This window comes from Hyperolius riggenbachi, chromosome 3, assembly GCF_040937935.1.
Source record: "Hyperolius riggenbachi isolate aHypRig1 chromosome 3, aHypRig1.pri, whole genome shotgun sequence".
NCBI lineage: Eukaryota > Metazoa > Chordata > Amphibia > Anura > Hyperoliidae > Hyperolius > Hyperolius riggenbachi.
The window spans coordinates 32,003,400-32,020,122 of record NC_090648.1 but is presented as its reverse complement, the minus strand read 5'-3'; positions in this window follow the sequence as shown (position 1 = coordinate 32,020,122).

Sequence of the window (16,723 nt, the reverse complement as noted above, 5' to 3'; positions counted from 1 at the left end):
GCTGAGACACCAAAGTGCGCCCCTCCATCCCTGCCACCCGAGCCATCAAACACTGATTGCTATTAGACTAAGAGGCGCCACAGGGCCCACAACCTCCCCAACGCCTTAATATCTAGTTATCTGGCTTGAAGTCACTGCCATGTATCCCCTTTTCTTATTTCTTTTTGCTTCAAACACAATTAGGAAAGACAGCTGAATGAATTCTGCACCCCCTCCTACACTGCGCCCTGAGGCTGGAGCCTCTCCAGCCTATGCCTCGGCCCAGCCCTGGTCTGTCTCGTCATGTCACATGTCAGTTCGGGTATCCTTTAAGAAAATTAAGGAAAGTATAGTAGTAACTCAACTAGTTAAACCATGAAACACAGGAAAAGAACAATCTGATCCAGGAAGCATAACTTTATGGTGAGAAAAACAAATAGCCAGCAGCAGGAGACACTATTTACTGGTTAGATGCACTTAAAGAGACCCAGAGATGAAGTAACAGAATAGTTTTATACATACCCGAGGCTTCCTCCAGCGCCATCTGCATGGATCGCTCCCACGCCGCTGTCCTCAGCCTCCTCTATCGCTGGTACCGGGTCCCGTAACTTCGGTCAGTCGTGGCCAGTCTGAGCATGTGCAGTGCACTCCCTCCGTACTGCGCAGGCGCATGTGTAAGGCAGGCGTGAGGGAGAGATGGAGGGAGTCACTGCGCATGCGTAAAACTGGTCACGACTGGCCAAAGTTACTGGACCCAGTACCGGCGATAGAGAAGACTGAGGACGGCGGTGGCGTGGGAAGGTATGTATCAATCTATTCTATTGCTTCATCTCTGGGTTTCTTTAAGGACCTCGTTGTGTAAGAGTCAACTGAATGAATATTCCCTTATAAATCGCCATATAGTGGGTAGCTGTTATTTCCCATGGATTTTAGAGCTTACAAGCATCACCAGACTGTGTGGCCCATAACATCAGGAGGTACTCTGCCAAAGGGGGGTGACCTTGCTTCCCTTTTGCAGAGCACTCTTTAACATTGATACAGATACAAATGTCTTTGTCGACTTCAGTGCCCAGGAGGACCTTGGCAATACTAAAGGGGAGTCAATGATCCCATTCAATGTCCAACATGTTTCACCATTCAAAACGGCCTCATCAGGAACATGGACAATATGAATTTTGTGTGAGGCACAATTCATTAATCAGCCATTTCTGAAAAATCAGACCTGGTTGCACAATTAAATATAAAGGTCATCTAGATCTGTCTAACCTCTAAACATATATACAAATCAAACCAAAACTGGACAAGGTAATATGAGAAGTTGCAGGGATCCTCAGAAGGACCTTAACCTTCCTGGCGGTAAGCCCGAACTGAGTTCGGGCTATGCCGCCGGAAGGCACCGCTCAGGCCCCGCTGGGCCGATTTGCATAATTTTTTTTTTGCTGCACGCAGCTAGCACTTTGCTAGCTGCGTGCAGTGCCCGATCGCCGCCGCTACCCGCCGATCCGCCGCAATTCCTCTCGCCGCGGCCGCCCCCCCCCCCAGACCCCGTGCGCTGCCTGGCCAATCAGTGCCAGGCAGCGCTATGGGGCAGATCGGAGTCCCCTCTGACGTCACGACGTCGATGACGTCGGTGACGTCATCCCGCCCGTCGCCATGGCGACGGGGGAAGCCCTCCAGGAGATCCCGTTCTTTGAACGGGATCTCCGGATCTCCGATCGCCGGCGGCGATCGGAGGGGCTGGGGGGATGCCGCTGAGCAGCGGCTATCATGTAGCGAGACTTTGTCTCGCTACATGAAAAAAAAAAAAAAAAATTTAAAAAAAAAGATTTGCTGCCCCCTGGCGATTTTTTTGCAAACCGCCAGGAGGGTTAAAGAGGAGCTATCAGCCATACTATCTCAGAAAAAAAACACATACAGTATATAAGTAGATAAATACTTGCTCTACTTACATAACATATGAATTGCACTGTCTACATTTTGATTTTAGTGATTTTACCATAGTAAAAAAAAAAGATAAATCCTTCTTAGGATTCTCCATTTCAACTGCGTATATCGTGAAGCCAATCCTGATGTAATTTCCTCCCGTACTCTCCTCTGCCTGATTGTGTATGCATGGCCCGCCCTCCTCCCAGTCTTCAGGCACTCCAACCCAGCTCTGCAATAGAAAGCTCATTGTCTCAGCATGAGAAATATTGGCCAATCAGAGAGGAACAGAGGTGTGGGAGGGGAAAACAGAAGGGAAAGAGGCTTCAGCCAATCAGGCTGAATTAGTTGAGTCTGAGGGGAAATAAAGAAGCAAAAATAGACAACCCAACATGCCCTGCAACTTCCTTTGTATCATAATGTACCAAATAAGAGTCAGGTAAGCTGGGGAATGATCATTTAACAACAAGAAAAGTAATAGTGATTTTTAACTTTTGGATTGCCTGGTTAGCATCCTTATTACTTGTTTACCAGATACAAATAAAGAATTGATTTTTGATTTTATACCCGACAGTTACTCTTTAATAATATGAACTTCCAGACTAAAAATCTACTTGGTGTTTCTTTAACAGTTTCACGGCATCAGAACTTTGTTTTTCTTACCCAAGCCTTATTTTTAGCTGCACAGTAGAAAACTGCCCGGGCATTTTTCCCCTGATGCTGTGCAAAGCATGATGGGATTTCTGATGTTGTTCTCGTTCTGCTGTTTTGGCGCAAATTTGTTTTTTTTTATTTTGAATTTGAGACCTGAAGCCTAGCAAGTGCAGCTGGAAGGGGTGATCAGACACAGGACAGTAGGAACTGTGTCTCATGCTCCCTGTCACCTCCTTTCAACCAAAAAGATGGCTGCCCCCATGAAATCAAACGTTTGCCTGTTCTTTTAAAACAGGGTAGGGAAGAGATTATATTACCTATATATTTTAAATAACATAGCTAATGTAACTTAATGACAGTATGTTTGTTTAGGCTGAAGTTCCCCTTTAAACACATGAGATTACACAGTATTGTCTCATCTCCTCACTTTGTATTCCTCTCAATGATTGACAGTCTGAGCTTCTAGCAGACCAGCACTAAAGGCTATTAGATGGTGTTTAAAGGATACATATAGCCACCTAAATTTAAAAAAATAATAATACTCACCTAAGAAGATGGTAGGCTCTGGACTCTCCCGGTCCTCTTTCGGTCTTCTTGTTCCCCTGCTGTCTCTCTTTCAAATTTCCTGCTGGCTACATGTTCAGGTCTCCCCAGAAGGATTCGGAAATACTTACGTCCTTGAGTACTTCTGATGATGAGTGGCTCTGTACTGTGCACTCATGAGTCTAAAAAAATGGAAGAGATTGAGAGCCCCAATGGTGCAGTACATATATACAATACTTTTAATGGTACTCAATGGTATGTATATGAGATTATACTCACAAATCTGGGATACCCTAAAGGTAACCACTGAGCAAGCAGGTGGGGAGATTAGACCCGACCCCACTCAGGCTAAGAATGTCGCTCTCTCTATAGAAGTAGAAAAAGGGGGATAGCACCCCTCCACCAAGAGTGGACTCACAAAATTGATAGTTTGAAAACAGAGGCGCCAGATAAGGATAAAAAAATTAAAAACCATTTAAAATAGGGAGTTAGTGGTGGACTTACCTCCCCCAAGTAGACTTGACAGTATTCACTGAAAACATTATATTCATTCAATGGAACTCCAAAAATTAATGTAAAGCATTTCACAGGCCTCAACCCGCTTCATCAGGCAAAACAAGGAGTAACTTGTGTCAATCCAGAAAAAGCGCCTTCAAGGGCTGAGATTCACACAAGTTACTCCCCCTATTGCCTGATGAAGCAGGTTGAGGTCTGCAAAACATCATTTTTGGAGTTACATTGAATAAAGTTAACACTTTAACTGAAAAAAAGGACTGTTGAGTCTACTTGGGGAGCTAAGTCCACCAATACCTCCCTATTTTAAACAGTTTTTAATTATTGTATCCTTATCTGGTGCCCCTGTTTTCAAACTGTCAATCACGTGTCTATGGTCACCAGAACGCATTATGGAGCCACTCACCTTCAGAAGTACTCAGGTCTTCTTCACAGTAGACCCCAAGGCTTCTTCAACAATAAAGTCTGACCATTGCAACAAAGGCCCAGCAGTGGAATTGATGGGACACAGAGGACCAAGAAGGTTCTAAGGGGTCTAGAGCCATCCATCTTCTTAAGTGAGCATGTAACTTTTTTTTTACATGACTATGTACTCTGTAAAGTGCTGCAGAAGATGTCAGCTCTATACAAAAACATAATAACATGGTAGGACATTAGCACTGGCGTCCGCTCGTTGGGCAAAATGGGGCGGACGCCCTCCTCTGGCTGTCTGCTGTCCCCCCCCCTCCCCCCCATAGTCAGTTATAACTCACCTTCTGTCGCCATTCCCTTGATGCAGCCTCCATCTCCTTCCACTATCGCGTTGGTAACAGCGCATAATTCTGTGGACCCTGGCGGTGGGAACACAGACAGCAGGAGGATAAATACAGCAGGAGGAGGAGTGACGTTTGGCAGCAGGCAATGTATTCTGTGGACGCTGGCGGTGGAAACACAGACAGCAGGAGGATAAATACATCAGCAGCAGGAGGAGGAGTGACGTGTGGCAGCAGGCAATGTAACGGGACCATGGTACCTAGCGTTGGTAGCACAGCTGTAAACAAACACCAACAGCAGGAGGTTCCGGACAGCAGTCGTGAAGCCCACATTGTGTCCAATGCACAACTGGGACAGCACAGTTTTCAACCCAGACAGCTCAGAATTTTTTTATTTTTTTTACAACACTATATAGCTATTGTAGTGGCGTAATAGCCAGTGGCGCATGGCAGCAGCGCATAATTCTGTGGACCCTGGCAGTGGGAACACAGACAGCAGGAGGATAAAAATCAGCGCTGCATAATATGTTGATGCTGAAGCACCTCTCGGACAGTACGCTGGAAGGGGGGCAAGACAATACTTCCAGGGTGTACTGCACCAGCTCACTCCAGATGTGCAAGCGCTCCACCCAGTACTCCATGGGGTCCACAGGCTCCTCACTGCCGGTGTCAAGCCCACTGAAGGACTCCATGTAGTCGGCCACCATCCGGGTCATGCGCTGGCTGTGACTTTGAGAGGAGGTGGCTGCTGCACGCACCTCCTCTCTCGGCTGCTCTACAGTCATGTAGAGCACCTTCTTTAATGTCAGCAGGTCTCCTGGGCGCCTGACGCTGGTTCTGGCCGCAGGCACCGACTGCTGTGCTGGCTGGACAGGGACAGAGGGGGTGGAAGAGTGGGAAAAGGCTTCTTCCAATCGCCGAACAAGGATCTCCTGCAACTTCCTTATTCGCTGCTCACGCCTTCTATCAGGCAGAAACTGAGCCCACCTCCCCCCCTCAGCCGTGGGTCCAGGATCATGCTTATGCAGGCGCCCTCCCTCACTTGCATCCGCTTGACCCTGGAGTCTGTGCGCAGGCAGCGCAGCATGTGCACTGCCATGGGGAACAGGGTGGTCCGTCCAGCACAGACATCAGGGTCAGCGGCCGCAACGCTGTCCTCCTCCTTCTCCTCTGGCCCCTGAGCCTCTTCCTCCTTTCTCCACCCTCACACCACTGCAGCTGCACTCCGCTGTTCCCCCTCAGCAGCAACGTCCAGCACCTCCAACTCCTGCTCATCCTCCTCCAAGGACTCAAACACCTACGCAGCAGTGGACTGCGCAGGCGGCTGCTGTTCCAGCTGTTTCAGGGCCTCCTCTCCCAAATCCACCAAATCGCCAAGTGCCCTGTCCAGCAGACAAACAAAGGGCACCCACTGGCAGAGGGATGCCCATTCCTCGCTGACCAGGTTGGTTCCCTGCAGGAAGGGAGCCAACACCAAGCAGACCTGCTGCATCTGCCCCCACTGTGCGTTGGGAGAGGAGCTAGAGTGCCCTCGATGATGTGGCAGTTGACAGCCCTCCTCTGCTCAACCAGCCGCTCCAACATCGCCAGAGTGGAGTTCCAGCGAGTTGGCACATCGATGACAAGGCGGTGTCATGGCAGGCCCTCGCGCTGCTGGATGTCTGCCAGGTTTGCTGTGGCAGCAGCTAAGCGGCGGAAAGTGCGCACAATTTTCCACGCCGCTTCCAACAGCTCCTCCATCCCTTGGTAGGTGCGCATGAACTTCTGCACTACCAGGTTGAGGACGTGGGTCAAGCAGGGGACGTGGGTCAAGTCTCCCGTGCTGATGGCAGCCAGCAGGTTGGCCACATTGTCGGACACCACCAATCCGACTCAGAGGCCTCTGGGGGTCAGCCACGTCTTTTCCTGCTCCCTCAGGTAGCGGAGCACGTTGGCTGCGGTCAGACTGTTCTTCCCCAGGCTTTTCATCTCCAGCAGCGCTTGGCAATGGTGGGCCTTAACGCTGCTGTTGATGCAGGGTCCCTTGGCGGCGAGAGCTGCTGCTTCTCCCCTGACCCCGTGTGGTGGCACCACATAGTGGGCGACTGGTGCTGCTGCTGCCACTGATGCGCCCGAGGATGGACCTGCTGCTATCTCGCTGGCGCATTCCACCAGGCTGACCCAGTGGGCCGTGAAGGACAGGTAGCGGTCTGTCCCAAAACAGCTGCTCCACGAATCCATGGTGACGCGGATCCATGCACTCACGGCATGATCGAGCATGCAGCCCACGTTCGCCATAGCAAAACGGGAGAAATAGTGGCGCCTGGGGACTTGCCACTCCAGGATCCCAAACTGCAGCAGCACTCTCATGTCTATCCCCTCATGCACAAAGGAGTATGGCAGAAGCTGGGAGCACATGGCCCGGGCAAGCAACACGTTCAGCACCTGTATGCGCCTGTTGGTGGGAGGCAGCACCTTGGTCACACCGGGGAATGACTCACTGAGCAGGGTCTGGCGGCGTTTGCCTGCACGGGAGGAAGAGGAGGCCACTGTGGAGGGAGCTGATGAGGCTACTGAGGACTGGCTGGCTGAGGGGGGGGGGGGGAACAGTGAGTTGCTGCTGTGCTCCTGCTGGATGGGCAGGAGGGTGGGATGCTGCTGCTGCTGAAGTCTGTGCAGTGGCTGTCTGGCTCTGACCACTGCCTGCGCCACTGTCCTTCAGGTTTACAAACTCACTGTACTCATTGAAATGTCTGGTCTCTAAGTGGGTCTGCAGGCACGAGGTACTCAACTTGTTGAGATCGCGACCTCTGCTCAGACTGACACCGCAAGTGTGGCAAATTGCATGGGTCTTGTCTTCGCACGTAGTGAAGAACCGCCAGACTGGGGATTTCAGCTTGCCCTTTGAGCTTGAGGGCTGGGGATTTTTTTTGCCCTTGGAGGGTTGGGGTTTTTTCTATTTGCTAGCGGGCGGCTGAAGCAGCAGGCTATGGCTCCTGCCTTCCACGCCCTGTGCTGGCCGCCTTGCTGCTGCCGCACCTCTGCGCCAGAGACGCCTCCTCCTCCGATGACGAGCTGCCTTCAACAAACTGTGCTGGTGGTACTGGTGGCACATTGGAAGGATCCAGCAGCACATCATCATCATCCCCAAACATCTCCTCTGAGCCCGCCTCAACCAACTCCTCTACCCAAACATCCCCTGCATCATGCCCCTCCTCCTCAGCGCCAACAACAAACTGCTCCACCTTTAACTCCTCCTCCTCCTTGCATGTCCCCACCATGTCCACCTCAAACTGCTCCAAAACATCCCTGTAAACGCTCGCAGTCCCTGGGGTGAAGAAAGAGCTCACTGAGGGCAGGCTGGTCGCTGGGATCGTCATTACCTCAAGTAGTGGTGGAGGCCTGCTGCGGACCGGAGTGCTGGTGGCCCTGGTCTTGCTGGTGCTGGAGGTCTGGCTGGAAACAGTGGCTTACTGCTCCGCCATTTCGACCACAGCCAGCACCTGACTGTCCGAAATGGACCGGGGGCGACGACCCATCTCAAAGATAGGCGAAACACGCTTCTGTTGCGCCTCTGCTCCCTCCTCCACAACTCTGCGTTCAGTGGCTGGAGGCGGACCAGTCACAGAGCTGCTGGTGCTGGCAGTGGCTGCTGCAATGGTGCTGCCTCTCCTGCTGGTGCCTCGCCCTCTACCTCTGCCAGTCAATGTACAATTATGCAAATATAATAAGAAAAAAATATATATGCGTACAAAAGGGCGGGAAAGGGTATAAACTTTAATAAAGAGTCTGAGTTGGTGGTGACTGGTGGTGACTGAGTGACAACAAAAAATGAAAGTTTTTTTTTTTTTATTTAAATAGTAGTAGTACTACTACTACTAACAGTAGTGTAGTCTACAGTATTCACTAACTAACTCGTGTGACAGACAGTGACAATTAAAGTCGGTCACACACGGTTGGACGCAATCAATAGGGTCGGGCAGATGACAGTCACAGATCACAATGGATGCTGACCTGTGAAGTAACTATTACACAGTACAGACGCTAATAAACTCACAGGCTAACAGTAGAAATTAAGTAAACGAGTAGTAGTAGTAGTAGTAGTAGTGGTAGTAGTAGTAGTAGTACGCAACTAACTATAAATCCCTAGCGTACTACACAATAACTCGTGTATAATAACGTCGTGTGGCCAGGGCCGGCCCGCTCATGAGGCGGGGTGAAACGTTTGCCTCAGGCGGCAAACTTCTAGGGGCGGCACCCGCCCGTCCGTGGGTGCGGGGGGGGGGGGGGGGCGGCCGCCAAGCCGGAGGGGTAGCGGGCAGGACGGGGGTATTTGGCCTAGCGGTGGGGAGGAGGGTCGGACCCCCCCCCTCACCTGGGTTCCCCGATCTGCGCTCCCATCCAGCTGTATTATAAGTGGACGGCGATGCAGGAAGTGACGTCAGTGGAGCGCACGCTGGAAAGCGGATAAGGTGAGTCCTCCCCGCCCGTGCCTCTTACTATTGGGCATTGGCTGCTTCCTATTTAAGCTGGAGGGGAGCACAGATCGGGGGGACCCAGGCGAGGGAGGGGGGGGTCCGACCCCCCTCCCCACCGCTAGGCCCAATACCCCCGTCCTGCCCGCTACCCCTCCGGCACGGGGCCCCCCACTGGGGGGGGGGGGGTATGCGGCAGAAGCAATTTTTTTCTAAATTTGCCTCAGGCGGCGAAAAGTCTAGGGCCAGCCCTGCGTGTGGCAGACAGTGAGTGGCAATTAAAGTCGGTCACACATGGTCGGACGCAATCAATCAATAGGGTCAGGCAGATGTTTGTCACAGATCACAACGAATGCTGGCCTGTACAGTCAGTAACTAACTATTAACTACAGACTACTGCAGTACAAATTAATTAAACTAGTACTAGTACACAACTAACTAATCCCTAACCTACCTAAATAGTAGTAGGCTAAGGCTACATAGGCTAGCAGGCCTAGCCTGCACACAGACTAACACTAGCCTAGCACAGTATACACTAACTGACTAAAACACTCAAATTACTATCTATCTATAAAGGAGTACAAGATAAGTGTGTAGAATGAATGTAGGATGCAAAACGCTGGGTTTAGCACAAGAAAAGCACTTGCTCTCAGACGCAGCAGCACCGGAGATGCTCACAATACCACAAGTCACTAAGCAAGGATGGGGCTCCGCAACATAGCCGCCGCCTTATATAGAGAAGGGGAGGTTCAGGCTCCCCTCCTCTGATTGGTTGCTAGGGTTGCCAGGGCCTCGGCTGAAAGACTTCTGATTGGCCCAAGAACTTCATCCCCAGATACCGAAGCCGAACCTCGTGATCACCGCGTCATCCGGCCGAATTAGAGTACGCCTATTCAGGAACCTTCGGATTCAAATTCGGTATCAGCGTTTGTGCTTTGGCTTCGACAACCCTGAAAATCTACCCGAATATTTGGGTATATAATCAAATTCGAGAGTCCTGATGAGCACCCCTGATGGTAGCTTCTTGGATTGGCGGTTGCGTATTGTGTGGCATAACGGTTGGTCTCAGTCAGAATGAAGTCGTAGAGACCAGCCGGGATCATAAAAAAATTCTGTTGCTGCGGTGGGGCGGGTGAGGGTTTGGCCGGGTGATCAGAAGCCCGCGGGAGGCAGATTAGGGCCTGATCTGATGGATAGGAGTGCTAGGGGGTGACAGGAGGAGATTGATGGGTGTCTCAGGGGGTGATTATAGGGGAGAATAGATGCAATCAATGCACTGGGGAGGTGATCGGAAGGGGGATCTGAGGGTTTGGCCGAGTGATCAGGAGCCCACACGGGGCAAATTAGGGCCTGATCTGATGGGTAGGTGTGCTAGGGGGTGACAGGAGGTGGTTGATGGGTGTCTCAGGGTTTGAATAGAGGGGGGGGGGGGGATAGATGCAAGCAATGCACCTGGGAGATGATCAGGGAGGGTCTGAGGGCGATCTGAGGGTGTGGGTGGGTAATTGGGTGCCCGCAAGAGGCAGATTAGGGTCTGATCTGATGAGTAGCAGTGACAGAAGTGGTGACAGGGAGTGACGGGATGGGTGATCAGGGTGTGATTAGAGGGGAGAATAGATGCAAGTAATGCACTGGCGAGGTGATCGGGGGGGGGGGGGGTCTGAGGGTGGGGGCAGGTGATTGGGTGCCCGCAAGGGGCAGATAAGGGTCTGATTTGATGTGTATGATGGGTAGCAGTGACAGGTGGTGACAGGGGGCGACTGATGGGTGATCAGTGGGGAGAACAGATGTAAATAATGCACTGGGGAGGTGATAAGGGGGAGGGTCTGAGGGCAATCTGAGGGTGTGGACAGGTGTTTGGTGCCCGCAAGGGGCAGATTAGGGTCTGATCTGATGGGCAGCAGTGACAGGTAGTGACAGGGGTGATTGATGGGTGATCAGTAGGTGATTACAGGGGAGAACAGATAAAAATAATGCACTGGCGAGTAGATCAGAGGGGGTCTGAGGGCGATCTGAGGGTGTGGGCAGGTGATTGGATGCCCGCAAGGGGCAGATTAGGGTCTGATCTGATGGGTAGCAGTGACAGGTAGTGACAGGGGGTGATTGATGGGTGTGTATGCAAAGAAGCAGAGGCGTGCACCAATGTCCCATAAGTATATCTTGCCTTTTAATCCTCCAGATCAATTCCATACAATAGGGTAAACATCAGTGTATACTTGAATATATATCATACATACTGATTATGGTGGCGGTGATCCGGTGGGTGCTCAGGGTGTGAAAAGGTCGGCGACGGCCGTTTCGCGTCCAACAGGACGCTTGGTCACGCTGCGTTCCACCCGCAGCGTGACCAAGCGTCCTGTTGGACGCGAAACGGCCGTCGCCGACCTTTTCCCACCCTGAGCACCCACCGGATCACCGCCACCATAATCAGTATGTATGATATATATTCAAGTATACACTGATGTTTACCCTATTGTATGGAATTGATCTGGAGGATTAAAAGGCAAGATATACTTATGGGACATTGGTGCACGCCTCTGCTTCTTTGCATACATTTCTGTTGTTCTCTTCCTTCCGTGACATTCAGCGAAGCACAAGTCCCAGCATTCCTCTGATCCCATTGCTGGGTTTGTGGAGGCGAAGACTACCTTACAGCTTCAATTGTTTTCTCCCACACATCATCTGTATCATTATCGGGAGTGCCACACTATCATCTGCTTCTTGAACTAGATTGGGTGATTGATAAGTGATCAGTGGGTGATTCGAGGGGAGAACAGATGTAATCAATGCACTTCGGAGGTGATCTGAGGGCGGGTCTGCAGGCGATCTGAGGGTGTGAGCGGGTGATCAGGTGCCCGCAAGGGGCAGGTTAGGGTCTGAGCTGATGGGTGGCAGTGACAGGGGGTGATTGACAGGTGATCAGTGGGCGATTACAGGGGAGGATAGATGTATACAGTACACGGGGGGTCTGGAGAGGATCTGAGTGTGTGTGTGTGGTGGGGGGGTGATCAGGAGCCCCCAGGTGGCTAGTTTAGGACAGTTTAGGGAGTGATTGATGGGTGATTAGGTGCAAACAGGGGTCTGAGGGGGTTGATCAAAGGGGGGTCAGAATCAGTGTATGTGTGTGTGTGTATATATTAGGCACAGACTAACCAGCAAGCTCATGGTGACCCAGAACTCATTGGGGTGTGTAAGGGACTACAATGGTCCTAAAAGCCCCCTTACTAAGATGTTAAGAAAAACAAAAGTTTGCTTTCCTAAAACAGAAAGAATTTGCGATAATTCAGGTTGGAGTGAGCTCGAGATGTCTCCCAGGCACCACTGCTGAATATATGCAAATTAACCATTGTACCCTTAGAAGCTAAACACACCTCCAGAACCGCTGGAATGCAATGATGTGTCAGCTTGTTAATATGTACAGAGCCAAAATAATCCAACATGTCTGTATGCATGTTGGATTATTTTGGCTCTGTACATATTAACAAGCTGACACATCATTGCATTCCAGCGGTTCTGGAGGTGTGTTTAGCTTCTAAGGGTACAATGGTTCATTTGCATATATTCAGCAGTGGTGCCTGGGAGACATCTCGAGCTCACTCCAACCTGAATTAATCGCAAATTCTTTCTGTTTTAGGAAAGCAAACTTTTGTATATATTAGGGGGGCTGCCTCCTGCCCTGGTGGTCCCTCGAACACTGGGACCACCAGGGCAGGAGGCAGCCTGTATAATACACTTTGTATACATTACAAAGTGTATTATACACTTTGCAGGCGGCGATCGAAGGGTTAACAACCCGCCGTCGCTTCTAAACGGCCGGCGGGTTGACGTTGCAGGTGGGCGGAACCTAATGCCAGCAGATGCGCACGCATCCCTGTGCGCTATCCCCGTCACTTCAGTCCCCCAGGTACCGACGCCTATCGCCGTCACGCGGCCCTGGGGATGCCACTTTGCCACCGCCCATAGGTAGTGGGCGGTCGGCAAGTGGTTAAACACTGCAGTGTGTTTAAAATGCAGCTAGAAATCTCACCCTTGCAGTACAAGCTATCCAATCTATTCAGGAACCTCTCTGCTGTTATTACATTTTCTCAGTCCCCCAGGCTCTTTTCTGTGCCACTGGCAATAACCCTTCCACCCTCCTACTTTTCAATGATTGGCTCTGCAGATTGCTGCCTATCTGAAACATCATTCTCTGCTCACTACGGTTTACAAGCAAGGCTGAAGTGACTTAGCAATTGGAGAAGAAAAGGAAAAGAGTTAAGGGAAGAAATGACATCAGGATTTAGCCTCAAACTGTGGGCAAAAGACATGGCCCTCACCAGGAACAGAGTTCTCTTAATTTACTATATAAAATTCACTGAAATCAAAACGTGGACAGTACAATACATGTGTTATGTAAGTAGATCAAGTATTTATCTACTTATATACTGTATATGTGTTTTTTCTTCCTGGCATAGTATGGCTTATCCTCCTGCTTTAAAGAGACTAACAAAATGTTGAACCTTATTTATTCTATCCTATAAGTTCCTATACCTGTTCTAATGTGGTCTGTGGAACAGCAGCCTTTCCTAGTTGCACTGTCTCTGTAATAAATCTTATCTCCTTTCCTCTGTCAGCTGAGACTGGAATGTGTGGAATGTGCAGCACTGCTGGTCATTGGCAGAAACTTTACACACCCTCTCCAAGCTTTGCATGAGTCACACAGTAAGCTAATTCTCAGCCTATGATACTCTGGTTAGCAGCCACGTCTTTTGTTTGTAAACACTGCCTAAAACTGGTAATTACAAGCCAGGATTGCAGCAGGGAGCGGCAGAAACAGCACAGAGGGGCCCAAGAGAACATAATGAATAGAATGGTATGCTTTTTATTTTAAGAATTTCAGAGTACAGATTCTCTTTAAGCTGTGGACTAAATCCTCAATTTCAACCATAGGATCTTGGGCTAGATCTGCAAATAAAGATGCCTTTGTAAAAAAAAAACAAAAAACAAAAAAAACAAAAAAAAAACCTATATGAATAGGAATTGCTGCCAAAATGATAAAATATTGTTTGTCGGGAAATTTTAGGGGATTCTACTAGTCTGGATTTTACACCAATTGTTGATGAAACAACTTTGATGTGGTGCGGGGGAAGAGGTGTCAGCCAGATCTTTTTACCCCTCTTCTTTACTCTTCCTCCTTTTCTTTATCTCTCCTTTCTCAATGGGTGTCCCAGTTTATATTTCACAAGAAACACATACTGTTTTGTATTCTTTGTGTGTAAAGATTGTATAATCGGAAGTGACATAATGGTACAGATGTGACTTACATTTATGTATTTCTACGGTTACATTGTACAGTTTGGGGTAAAAAAAAAAAGGACAATAGTAAAATGTGGCTGTGAAAAAAAAAAAAAAAACATGCCGCACACTCGTAATTCTATTAACAGTGTATTAGAAATAAGGCCCTATACTCCACAGTGACACAGCAGCATAAAGAAAAACAATACAAGACGCATGACATTTATATCACGCTTTTCTCCTGGTGCACTCAATGCGTTTCAGGGCTGCAGCCACTTAGGGCACATGCTCCACAGATCATTAGGGAGCCTTGACCAAGGACTCCTTACTGTATTACGTACTAGTTTGAGTCGGGATACCAACCCTGGTCAAAGGCTTAAATTCCACCTCAGAGGCAAAAGCCTCAACAGTACGCTATCCAGCTGATCTCAAAATACTGATAACGAACACAGCAGAACAAAATAAATGAAACAAAACAAAAAATTCATGTAATCTGTATCTTGTTTTTTTTTTGTCTGAGAAAACATGAATTGTGTAGCGATGTTAATATTCCCTCTGAGGCAGGTAGTAATTAGCTGCAGGTATCGGCTGATCCGTGGATAGAATAATACACACTAATGGCTCATACACACGGGCTACGGCTGTATGATGCGCGTCCCGAACCGTCACCCGTCAGAGCTGTCGCCAGGCGATTGGCGCGGCCAATCGCCTGCAACTTCGCCGCAACTGTCGCTAGTCCGCCGTGTGTATGCGGACTAGCGACAGCAACCCACACACAGTGAACGAAGCTTCCGGCGGGGGGTGGGTGGTGGTGGAGGGACCGTCGGCGACAGCTTCTGCTGCATCTCTGTCCCTCTGTGCGCCGTGTGTACTGCTGCAGCACAGCGCTGTCTTTTTTTTCCCCGTGTCGCTTGCCTACTTTTGTGCCTCGTGTGTAGGAGGCTTAATACCTCTGCCGGATACAGACAGTGCCCCCCGGCTGATCACCCACAATTACCCCGGATCGGTTACACAGCTTTATGCCGGTGTGAGGAGTCTCAGATGGGAGCGGTCATACTCTCTCCAGGGCCCCAATCACTTCTCCAGATGTACATTCATTTGGCTCAGATCAGTTTCTATTTTGACACAATCTGGGGAGTAAGTCCCCCGAGGATGGCTGATGATTAATTAAACCAATGTGTGTTATTAGCAGAGAGGTAAATATTGTGTTTCTAAACCAGAGCAATAGTGTATTTACATTATTCCAGAGAGGATATTGGTCCTTTGGAACTTGCTAATTTCGGATGGGAGTGATTATCAAATGAGTATTTTTTTGTGTAGTAATACAGTATGGACTCCTCAGACAACCTTTATCAAATGTTTACTATGGAAAGAAGGGGTTATCCCGAGGGGTGATCATTACACTCAGGGCCAGTTCCTCCAGTGTAGGTTAGCCAGCTAGCTTCCCCCAGCATAGGTTAGCCAGGTAGGTTCCCCGAGTACAGGTTAGCCAGGTAGATTCCCCGAGTATTGGTTAGCCAAGTAGTTTCCTCCATTGTAGGTTAGCCAGCTAGCTTCCCCCAGCATAGGTTAGCCAGGTAGGTTCCCAGAGTACAGGTTAGCCAGGTAGGTTCCCAGATTATAGGTTAGCCAGGTAGGTTCCCCGAGTATTGGTTAGCCAAGTAGTTTCCTCCATTGTAGGTTAGCCAGCTAGCTTCCCCCAGCATAGGTTAGCCAGGTAGGTTCCCAGAGTACAGGTTAGCCAGGTAGCTTCCACCAGCATAGGTTAGCCAGGTAGGTTCCCAGAGTATAAGTCAGGTAGGTTCCCCCAATATAGCCTGCTGTAACCACCCCTCCCTGGCTGCCGCTTACCTTCTTGAAATAAGTGGTAGCTGCCTCCTGCAGCAGGACAGGCTCATCAAGTACCCCTCTCACCTGCCTGCTTCTAGCAGACCTCAGATCCACATGGCTTGCAGCACCACTGTGAAGAGAGGACAGCGGCTCCCATAACGCATATACTGGAATTGCTTCCTTTATACGCTATAGGAACCGTTCTCCTTTCTTCCTGCAGCGGCTCTGCAGATCACGCAGATGTGAGCTCCACAAACAGGCAGGATAGGCAAGGGGGACCAGGCGAGCCTGTCCTGCTGCAGAAGGCCGCCCGAAACCAGCAGCGACCGGGAGGGGGGCGGGAGGGGATAACTGGTGTCATGGGCGGCCCGGGGATAACTACACCCCCATATATAAGAAAAAGTCTAGGGGTATACCTGAAAAGGCAAAGTGGTCTACTTGCAAAAAATTTACTGCAGAAATCTTTTCACACACTAAAATCTCCCATATAAACGAGGAACGGTCGCAAAAATCTTAAAATTTAAAAACATACAAATAAGAAGTACATTTCTCTCGGAGTAAAATGAGCCATAAATTACTTTTCTCCTATGTTGCTGTCAATTACAGTAGGTAGTAGAAATCTGACATAACCAACAGGTTTTGGACTAGCCCATTTTCTCATAGTAGGGTTCTCAGAGTTTTGTTTATTTTTAACCTCCTGAGCGGTATGGACGAGCTCAGCTCGTCCATCACCGCCGGAGGCTGCCGCTCAGGCCCTGCTGGGCCGATTTTCTTCAAATAAAGTGCAGCACACGCAGCCGG